An 11,783-nucleotide genomic window follows, 5' to 3' on the forward strand; every position below is an offset into this window, starting at 1 on the left:
AATGCCTCTTTTAATCCTACATTCTTTAAGGCTTGCCTAAGTTATTTTATGTGAGTTAAAGGATAAAGTAAAGCATTCAATCCAATATACAATTATCATATACATGTAAGATAAAACAACAGGAAACATAGCAAAGAATAACGATATAGCGTAACTGGAGAATAACAAAAACAGCGAATAAAGAAGCAAAGGGAAAGACGTGACTTTGGGAGGTTTGGGCCTCGAAGAAGCAGGCTCATCAGTAACAGGGATGAGCAACATGAGCAACAGCTAACTCTAAACCTTCTGAGACATAGCAAGGCAAGACTTGGGTCTGAGTTCTTAAAGAACTCAGCACACCCAAATCATTGTACATATTAAAAAAAAGAAGAAGAGAAAGTTATTAGAATAACAATACTCTATACATATCCATATAAAATTTGTAAGCAAATAATAAAAGTAAAGATCACTGGCAATATTTAAATACTAAGGAAAGTCATACTAGTGTGGAGATTATGCATAGTAAATGATCCATATTGAACACCTTTCGTTCTCATTAAACATCAAACCCAAAGAGAGTAATAAGTGTCAATGAATTAAAAGCTAAGAACAGAATTCTACTCAATACCGATGCCCCCTTTGAATCCCCCGATACTTCAAAGTTCCCAAGGGTCTCAAGGCCCAGGGCAATGCTTGTGCCAAGAAGAGCAGCCCAACCTAGAGTTAAACTCTGCTCCCACAAATGCATACTCCTACTTATCAGAATATCTTAGGAAAAACTCATAGAGACAGTATGACTATACTTCAGTATTAAGTGAGTGAAACGCATATTGAATATGTTTAAAAGTCAAGTTCTAAGAACATATGGAGGCAGGAACACTTGTACTACTGTTGCTAAAGAACCAAACAACTGGAGTCATATGACTCATGGACAGATAAGACATATAGTTTTAGAGCTATAACACCAAAGGCTATTGTCCTAATGGATTGATCACAGGTTAGTTCAACATTAGATATTATCATGAGCATACACATAAATGGATAACACCACTTGAATCCCTTTGCACTACAACAAAAAGGGTATTTAGCAGCAATAAACTAATTGCCGCTAATTTATTCACAGAAGGCAAATATTAGCGGCCAATAAATATTAACCGGTAATTAGTGTACTTTTAATGGCCATTCAAGAGAATAGACGGGAAAGCTATTATTTTTACTTTTAATATTGCCTCCAATTTTTATTTTTCGCTAAATCATCTCCCGCCTAAATCTCTCAACTTAACGTAAAGACTACCAAAAAAAAAAAGACATAAATTACTTTAACTTAAAAACCCTTACACAATCTCTCCGCAAGCCATCCAAGAGCAAAATTGACGGCCACTTTCTTAACCAAAAAAGTAACCCTCATATTATACAATCTCATTTGTAAGCCATTTAAGAGCAAAATTGCCGACCACATTCTCAACCAAAAAGTAAGTTTCTTTCTTTATCTTTGATGTTTTATTGTATGGGTCTTTCTCTATCTTTGATTTTATTGTATGGGTGTTGGGTTGAAAATTGCCAATTAGTTGGGTTGAAAAAACTCATAGTATACAAATCGTATCCGCAACCAAAACCGCAAGCCGTCAATAAGTTTCTCTCTCTAATCTGTAGTGTTTGATTGCGTGGGTGTTGGGTTGATGAAAATTGCTTACTGGTTGGGTCTATGGCTTCGATTTGTCAAAGTTCAATTCGCTGAATGAGTAAAATCTTTATATCTTTTCTAATTTAGTATTGACGAATCTATGGCATTGATTTTGAATTAAACAAAATTTTAATTTTTATAGCATATCTTTTTCATATGGAATTATTCTTACAGTTATTTAACTTTATTTTTCCTATATTCTGGATCAATAGTTCATTAATTTTTACAAATAAATCTTTTTCTTTCAATGTAAGTCATTTTATAGAAGATGCATGTTAGTCATCTATGTATTTTTCATGGTTGTATTGGTTGATCATTGGATGTTTGAGTGGATTCTTTGTGATTTTTTTACTTATATTTTGTTGGTTGTAGCCTTGCATTGCAATATGCTAAGGTGTTATTATCATTGGACAATTATTTTTTCTGGTGCATCAATACCTCTTATCTCTAGAACTATCTATATCGCAAGGCTTTGTTTGTACGCATGAATCGCTACTTGTTTGTTTTTCACAGCTAGAGATAAGGGGGATGCTTCCTCCTATTTCGCATGTGACCTACTGATCTGTTGGAGTTAATCTGGTACTAGTATAACTTAATGCAGCTAGATAATTTCTTCATTTTGGAAAAGGAACTATGCAAACTAGAGGTCGCAATCAACTGGTAATTGAACAAAATGATGATGAATATGTGCGACCTTATATTGAGCAATTGATGGATGGTCAAACCTACTTTAGAGCCCAACCATATATTGAGCAGTTGATGGATGATCAGAACTACTCTTAAGCCCAAGCACACGATGGTCAATCTAATGAGTCGAATAGTTCTGCTGGTGGCACTGAGATTCAACATAATGACGATTCAGGTAATACCTTTTTAGTATTGCAATCTGTTGCTTTTGAAGTATAGATTACAGTACAACTCAAAAAAAGAGTTCACTTTATATCAATTGCACATTTCCAGAAATTAAATTTCTCCTGATATCTTTTTATCAAGTGAAATTGCTTTAGTACAGTTCTCTTCAGCTTGTTGAAAGCTGCAAGTGAAATTACTCAGTAAAAATATTAGACCATCAAGCACTGAAGAAGTAGTTCTACATGATTTTTTATCATACCATCCCAATTATAAGTAAGCAGCTACCTGATGCAATAGTATGTGGCCTTATCATTCAATTTTATTGCTTCTATGTAGTAGCTCACGGCTTTGTTCCACTACTTTCCCTTATATGCAGTATTTCCCTATACAGAGCACCATGATAAATTAGAAGCACATACTAATGAAAGAACTCATAACTTTCAGAAGGTAGTAAAGTGAATATGAAAAAAAACAACAATGTTTAATAATGAAGTTGTCACATTCTGCTTTAATGAAGTGTGAGACTAATCAAGTTTGTACGAAAAATAATTTTGGCAGGTGCATGGTTCTTATTTCTTAATCTATGCAAATTGAACATTGCTGTTTTTTTTGGGGTTATTCTGACGTTTATAGTAATATTCATGATTTACTAGTCTCTTTCAGTAGCGTAATGCTAACGTATCTTGAGTTAGGATTCTTGAAATCATCATATGATTCATATATTTTTCATTCTAGGTAATTCGGAAGCAAGAAAGGTTCGTGGGCCTACTTTACTAAAAGATATTTGGAAACTTCCGTCGGGGAAGACCATTGATGTACCGTTCAATAATCGTAACCAAGCTATTGGGAAAGAGGGTGGAAAGCTTGCTGGCTTTCTAGGAATTATTGCCAGAACTCCAGAACTAACACCTCTACATGTAGATGATTGGAGAAATTTTAACAAGGAGGAAAAGAAGAAATTGGTGGGAAGGCGATGTATATTCCCAGGTGTTGGGAAATGAAAATAGTGGGTATATTTGTGATTTAGGACTTGGTCCAACTTCTTTTGTTCTATGGGTTAGGTCTTCCTTGGGAAATATTATTGCAGAGGATTCGTCTAATGAGGTTATACAAATGTTAGAACGGGAGATAATTGAGCTAAAGGAGAAACAAAATGGAGAAATGAATTTGATGAAAGAAAATCAGGAAAAGATGCAATTAGAATTACTCCAAATGAGACAACTCGTGCGCAAATATGCTCCTACTATATTTATGCCTCAAAATAGCAATAGCACCTCAGCTGAACAGATAACTTGATTTCATAAGCTTTAGATATTTTTAATGAAAGTTTAATTATATAAAAGTATTGTTACCTAAAGTGTTAATATTTATTAGATCCCTGACGTCAACAGTGGACATGAACGAGTACCACAAATATCAAGGATACCTAGTGTTGCTGAAAATACCCAACCTTCTCATGGTACTACCCATCTTTATCCTTCGGCACTATTGTTTGAGTTCTTTTTTTTTTTATTAATTTGTTCTAGTATTTCGGCTTACCTTAGATGCTTCTTGCTTTTATATATTATTTTTTTTTACTGTTGTTGATGTCGTAAGGTTGTGATAGTAGTGAATCATTTTAAAGAAAATATTTTTTCTGATTGTGATTATATGTGTAATATTATTATACCACATAGTGAAAAATATATTTATTTATTCTGTTAAATGGACATCATTTTATGTCTTTAAATCAATTCATATTTGTCTTCTTGAATTCTTGGGATGGTTGACAAACCTATAGCCTTAAACCTGAAAGTCAATCACAACTTCACCCATTTACAACAAGCAGCACCCATAAGCACTAGAGATGGGAGCGACTGCACAAGAGCCACCTGCAGTTGCAATGACTGAGATGTCGGCGTAGAGTTATAAATTTAAGAAGTGATAATTCCTAACGAGTTTTCCTTTCTGTTGTTACTGATGGGATGAATGGATTTAAGAAGCAAGTCGATGTCATCTCTTCAAGTGGTTTAAGAGGATCTTTATTTTTTCCTCTTGCCATGTCTTGTGTTGCATTACAATAACATAGGTTTGGTTTATTACTTTCTATGACACCTTGTCCATTGCTTCTATCCAAGCAAAAGTTTGTAAATTGCTTGGCAATCTTCTGTCTTTGAAATTATAAATAGATGGTATCTAACTTCTGATCTTTATACTAACATTGCATACTCTATTTTGAATCTTATGCCACTAGCCCTTGACGATTTTGGTTATTAAAATAAATACGAAGATGATTTGTGACTTTTCTTTTAGTTCCATAGATGTTAAGAAAGTTAAATAGAATGTTCAAAAAAAAAATGATTATTTAATTTATGTTGTATGAGAAAACGTTTTCTTTCTAGATGCATAGTCAATTATGAAATGTGGGTGGATTTAATGAAACCTTTCTGCATCTTGTGAAGCCTGTGTGTTGAGTCTTTGTTGGGTAAGTTTGAATCTCCAACAATTGCACAAAACATTTGCATTTCTTGAGACCAGATGCTGGTAAATATCCTTTTTCGATAAGGTAATGTAAATTTCATTAAAAATGTACCAAGAAGATACCGAAAGCATATAAAACTTCTTTTTAATTCTCCAAGCTAATACTCTGCTTTTGATATTTTTTTGTTTCTTCTCTGTCATAACAACGAAAGAAACTTTCTTTCATTATTTGCACATCCATTTTGCTCGCCTATTGATCCATCTAGTTGTTTCTGCTTATAAATGTTAGGTGAGTGAGTTGGGTGAAAAAGAATCTGACAGAGATGGAGTCTTTAAGATATTTTTTCACATTATATTTTATCTTTTGACATAGTTAATTTATAATTTCAGGTCATACAGTTTGATGTTCGATACTTTTACGGGTGGAAGATTTCAATATGATTAAAAGTTGCGAAAATAATTTGAAGACTATCATTTAATGACATTAGCTATATGTGAGGATTACTTTTAATGACATTAGCTATTTAGTTCAGACAATATTAGTTTATTTTATTAATATTTTTGATTAGTACTTACTTTTGTTTGTTAGGATTTAATGAGATATATTATATTTTTTGAATTAATATTAATATATGTTGTTGTTTGGATCATATTTTGGACGAATGTCGCAACTATTATTAATGGTTAAGATATTTCTATAAAGGATATTGTAGCTATTATAATTGCCGGAAAATAATTATTATTAAAAATATTGACTTTTAGTGGCAATTTAGTAGAATATATCAGCCATTAAAATGGACGCTAAAAGGGAAAACTAAGATATTTTTCAAAAGGGATATTATAGCCATTCTAATTGACACAACACAATTGTCGTTAAACATAAGAACTTTTAGCAGCAATTATTTTAAATTTAGTGACTATATAAATGGATGTTAAAGGAGCATAATTAGCCGTTTTGGATTGGGTTTAGCAGCCATCATAATTGCCGCAAATAATTATCTTTAAAGCTTATAGTTTTTAGCGGCAATAATTTATATTGTTTACCAGCGTTTGTAACAATCGCCGCTAAAGGCTTTACCGACCCCGACATCAGCGGTTAAATAATAATGGCCAGTAAAGGATATAACGACAATTGTTATTGCCGCTAATGGCCTTTCTTATTGCCGCTAAATCCCCTTTTTGTTGTAGTGTTGGAATTCTCAATGAAGATTCACACAATGATATAGGCAAGTTATTATACTCAATAAGTAATAACAAAAAGGGTTCTCCTATACCAGATTCAATCCAGAATGACAGGGGAAAGAGAGGACTGAGTATAATTTCAAAACAGTATTCAAAATATGAAGTCATGAGGGATAGACAAAGGTTCATGCCAAACTTCCACACATACAAAGACTTCAATCAAAACTGTGGCCTCACAAGACAAGATGAGTCTCGAACATTACAGAATCACGTTATCAGTACCATTAGGGGGTTAATAATAGGGGAAACATCATACTAAACAGATTTAAACCAGCTATACATATTGGGTTGAATAGATAAATATGGTGAAGTTGTACTCAAATTACAAAAAACAGTTAGCATTCAACCACAACAGGTACAACTACTCTGTAACGACCCGACTGGTCGTTTAGAGCAATTGCACTTTTCTCGGTAGTTTGAGGGCTCGAGTATCTTCGCATGATGTATTATGATTTACGTAAATCGTCGGTGTTGGTTTCAAGTTATCCGGAATTGATCTGGAAGAATGAACTTCAAGATTTAAGCCTTGAGTTGGAAGAGTTGACCAAGTTTGACCTTTTAGTATTGGATCACAGAATGAAATTTCGTGAGTTCCGTTTGCTCCGTTGGGTGATTTTGGACTTAGGAGCGCGTCCGGATTGTTAGTTGGAGGTCCGTAGTCGAATTAGTCTTGCAATGACGGAAGTTGGATTTTTGAGAAGTTTGACCGGGAGTGGACTTTTTGATATTGGGATCGGATTCCGATTTCGAAAGTTGAAATAGATCCGTAATGTGAAATGTGATGTGTGTGCAAAATTTGAGGTCAATCGGACGTGTTTTGATAGGTTTCGGCATCGGTTATAGAAGTTGAAGTTCCAAAGTTCATTGATTTTGACTTTAGGTGCGATTCGTCGTTTCGAGGTTGTTATGCATGAGTTGAAGTCCCGAGTAGGTTCGTTTCGTCACATGGAACTTGTCTGCAAAATTTGGCGCCATTTGGAATTGATTTGATATGGTTCAGACGCTTGGTTGTGATTCTAGAAGTTCTTGAAGTTTCCTTTGATCTTCATGCATTTTGGCATCCGATTCGTGATTCTAGAGGTTATTTTGATGTTTTGATCGCCCGAGCGAGTTCGTGTGATGTTTTTAAACTTGTGTGGGTGTTTGGTTTGGGGCCTCGGGGGCTCGGGTAAGTTTTAAATTATTTTTGTTAAAGTTTTGAGTGCTGGTTCTGGTTTAATCGCATTTGCGATGTTTTGGTCGCAAATGCGGCTATCGCATTTGCAAAGAAGCCTCGCATTTGCGAACCTGGGCTGCTGGGCTGGAGTTCGCTTTTGCGAAGAATATCTCGCATTTGCGATGGCCCCCTTTTTCGCATTTGCGAAGCTTTTGGTCGCAAATGCGACTTTAGCAGGAAAGTCTCCAGTTCGCAATTGCGATATTTTGTTCGCATTTGCGGGGGTCGCATTTGCGTACCCCCTGTCGCAAATGTGACATCTGCAACCTGCTAAATGCTGAGAATTCCGAGACTTAGCTTCATTTTGATATATTTTTAACCCTAGCTTCGATGGGAGGCGATTGTGTGAAGAGAATTTCATACCAAATTATTGGGTAAGTGCTTCTAATCAATTCTCAATTATATTTCGTGATTTTGCACAAGATTTAACATCAAATTCATGAGAAATCTAGGGAACAATTTGGGATTTTTGTCAAAACTTTGAAAAATGGAAATATGGGATTTGAGAGTCAAATAGGACTCGATTTGGAAACAAAATACATATTTGGACTCGTGAGGCTATGGGTAGTCAAGACCTACCCTTGGACTTGTGTTTTGACCGGGCGTGCCCGGGAGTTGACTTTTGAATAGGTTGACTTTTAGAAATTGAATAAAAATCACAGCTTTATTAATTAAAATTGTTTTCCTTGCATACTGTGATGTATTTAAGTCGTCTTTGGCTAGATTGAACCGAGCGGAGGTGGATCTTGTAAAGGAAAAGCTAAATTAATTATTGAATTAGCCGAATTGAGGCAAGTGTCTTGCCTAACTTTGTTGAGGGAGTTTTCTCTACTATTTGACATTGTTTGCTACATGCGGGGGTGATACATATATGAGGTGACGAGCATATATGCATGTGCCAGCATTAACCATGCTCGAGGGTAAATTATGTTATGAATTGTGTCTTGTACATTCACGTGATCTTCTTGCTTCATGCCTTACTTGATTCCTAGATACTAAGAATATAGTATTAAATGTTGGATACTAAGACAGTTCATTATGACTTCATCAAATTTGATGGAATTCTGAAATTACATTGATGTGTTTAATTCGGTTATCATAATGCATAATCATTAATACATTGCTACGGCCGATATTCTTAAGATACTAGATTTTACACTTGTGTTGTAGATCATTTGTGCGATTTGTTGGAATACTTGAAAAATAAGGTTCTTGCGGGTTTATTGAGCTATTGTTGGCTTGGGAAGTTGTGATTGGGATTCATTTGGAATATTCGTTTAAATACTCTCCTTGATGTTATTTATGCTTCCTGCCTTGTTTGTCATTGATATACATATGCTTGGTAAGGAAGAGTGTAAAGCACGAAGGGTGATGCCTTGTCATTGTTTATACATTATCATGTGAGAGAGAGTGTAAAGCACGAAGGGTGATGCCGCGCCATATTATCTGAGAGTAAAAGCATGAAGGATGATGCCGTGCCATATTATCTGAGAGTAAAATCATGAAGGGTGATGTCGTGCCATATCATTTGTGAGTAAAAGCACGAAGGGTGATGCCGTACTATTTTATTTATATTATCATGTTTTTGTGTTATTGCGAGTTCATGGCACGTAGGGCGTTTCCGTGCAAGTGAGGACGAGGGACATGTATTATGTTGTGGTATCCTTTTCCTGCAGATATCGTCATGTCCTTACCTTGAATTGTTACTGTCGTACTTATGGTTCTTATATGACTTCTCGTCACTGTTCTGTCTTTATTCTCTATCTCAATTGCTGTTGTGTTGCCCATGCCTTCTACTTGCTTAACTTGTAAATATCATGCCTACTTCTTGCTATTATAGTTGCATCCATGACATATCTATTTTGTTGCACTTAGGTACTGGTCTTCTTCCATGTTAGTCATTCATATCTCTACTTATTAACTTATAATGATCATGTGTCCCCTTTCTTATTTGTTATATCTATCTTCATGCCTCCACCATGCTAGTTAGTTGAAGTTACATTCCTTTTCCTAATTGTTGTCATGACCTTTATGCCTTCCGCTTAGTCTGTTACAGATGTCCTTATGTACATTCTCGCTCATTATTACTACTTGCGTATTTCCTACTTTGTCATTTCTGTTATCGGTATTTCTACCCTTCAGTTGGTACTGTTTTACGCATATTTGGTGAGGAGAAGATTAATGCACGAAGGGTGTTGCCGCGCCGTTGAATTTGATGTCTTGAGTGTTTCTCTTACACTATGAAAGTTTTGAGGTGATTATTGTGGTTCATTGGGTTTCGCTCTACGGAAAGGATTGGTCGAGATATTGGAAACTGTTGAATTTTGATCTCTTCTAGTACTCTCTTATTGTTTTGTACATTCGTTTCGTGTACTCTATCATATTATACTGTAGTATAATTCTATTTCTAGATTTCGGTACAGATTTTTATTAGTGAGCATCTTTTTACAAAAAAGCCTCGTCACTACTTCGACGAGGTTAGACAAAATAATTACTGAGTACATGGGGTCGGTTGTACTCATACTACACTTTTGCACCTTGCGTGCAGACTTTTAGAGCGGAGCTGCTGGTGATGTCAGGAGCTGACCCTGAAGATGTTCGTGCATTCCGGATATAGCTGCCACTTGTCCTTGGTGGCTTTAGATTTTATTAATCTATTTATGTATCTTTCAAACAGATTGTGTAATTATTTGTATAAGCTTTGTAAATTCTAAGTCCTAGAAGCTCATGATTCGTACTACCAGTTCTTGGTTTAATTAGTAAAAGTTCAGATAATTCTTCTTATTTTTCCTACAAATTTCAATTGGATTGTATTGACTATTAGTTGGCTTACCTAGCGGGTCGAGTTAGGTGCCATCACGACTGGTGATTTTTGGGTCATGATAGGTGGTATCAGAGCTATAGGTTCATATGTTCTACAAGTCATGAGCAAGTGTCTAGTAGAGTCTTGCGGATCAGTATGATGACGTCCATACCTATCTTCGAGAGGCTACATGACATTTTAGATATACCTCCCATCTTTCTTTCCTTATAGTGCGGCATTGATTCAACTTGAAGTGTAACTCTTTGAATTCCTTCCACGCATTCGTATGTGCACATTAGTGCTCGGTATCGGCTGTGCATCGATGACTTGTGAGTCCATGCATGAGATGCGAGATATGATTCCTGTGTGCTGATGATGGGTCAGTCTGGAGGACTTGAGGCCAGGTTTTGATTGCAGCTTGAGCACGGGGATTTCGGTTGGGTAAGCATGTGCTTTTGGACTTATACGTCCGGTAGTGTCCCTATGAGTGGAATTTGTGGAAGGCGAGTGGTTGGATGACTAAATGACGAGTAGGATGTGACTGCAGGCTATGTTCAGATGATTTGAAGGCGACGAGAAGAGTCTGCTTGAGGTGTAAAAAAGGCTAATGGGTGCTTGATTTCTATCTTGATGTGATGTATAGTCTCGAGTTATGAGTGTATTGAAATGTTTTCATGTTGTTTAATTGTGGAACGAATATGATTCTCATGCCTCATTGATGAGTTCAAACTCAGGAAGATTAAGCGGTGGCATAACAGTTGTGGCTAGAGTTTAAGATTTACATTGGATAGTATCGAGGCTCATGGTATTTCTCTATCATTGTGGATTATGTGTTTCATTAATAGGAAGACTAAGTGGTGGAGGAAACGAATTTGGATTCACAGAAGGTCTCTTCAGAGCGGGTGCCTCGGTCGTGGTGCTTTGGGTACGAAGAGGGAATACAACGGCTTATGGGCCTTGAGGCGGTATGGTTCTTATGCTAGGATCTCTTATGGTGAGCTTTGGGGTAAGGATCATGGTGTTCTCGCAAGGAGGGGTATCAACTTGAGGGTAATGTGGAAGGAACTCCAAGGAAATAGGGCAGTTTGATTGTAAATTGGATCAACACGGTAATGATATGATCAGTTTTTTGAGTACTTATGATGTGGTGGGTCTCCACAGGTGTTTCGTGGAAATGCTCATGGGTTTTGGGCAACTGCGTGGCTTGGTTGAGTTATAAGGATATGCTTATGATAGCTTGGGTATGTGCAAACGGATTCCAAGGGGTTCTCGATGATTTCTATCACGATTCGAGGTGAATATTTCCTACTGGTGTGATGAACGTGTCGCGTATTGGGATTTCCTCCAGGATGAGATCAAATAGAAGGTTTCTGGCTGATCGAGATTTGAGGTTTGCATGCGCAAGGTCACGATTTAGTTTTGAAGGGAAGGTCATGGATTCTTAGACAGCACGGACGATTTCAGATGTTTAGATGGATGCTATTACTACCTGGTGTTGCCTGAGAAGGGTGTGCATTACAGAAGGCACATTATGTTTTGATTTACGG

General features: G+C 36.2%; 1 long non-coding RNA gene across 3 annotated transcripts; it reads left to right on the forward strand.

The window, feature by feature from the left end:
- Nucleotides 1-1,287: 1,287 nt before the first annotated feature.
- Nucleotides 1,288-5,598, forward strand: LOC104115512 (uncharacterized). Of its 3 annotated transcripts, XR_011415449.1 has the most exons (4): nucleotides 1,288-1,451; nucleotides 2,177-2,525; nucleotides 3,251-3,974; nucleotides 5,366-5,598. It is a non-coding gene; the product is annotated as an uncharacterized lncRNA (long non-coding RNA). The 3 variants fall into 3 exon arrangements; XR_690623.4 differs by lacking the exon at nucleotides 5,366-5,598 and having other exon boundaries at nucleotides 1,292-1,451; nucleotides 3,251-4,713; XR_690625.4 differs by lacking the exons at nucleotides 1,288-1,451; nucleotides 5,366-5,598 and adding an exon at nucleotides 1,463-1,721 and having other exon boundaries at nucleotides 3,251-4,713.
- Nucleotides 5,599-11,783: the final 6,185 nt, after the last annotated feature.

The sequence above is a fragment of the Nicotiana tomentosiformis genome, chromosome 4, assembly GCF_000390325.3.
Source record: "Nicotiana tomentosiformis chromosome 4, ASM39032v3, whole genome shotgun sequence".
Classification (NCBI taxonomy): domain Eukaryota; kingdom Viridiplantae; phylum Streptophyta; class Magnoliopsida; order Solanales; family Solanaceae; genus Nicotiana; species Nicotiana tomentosiformis.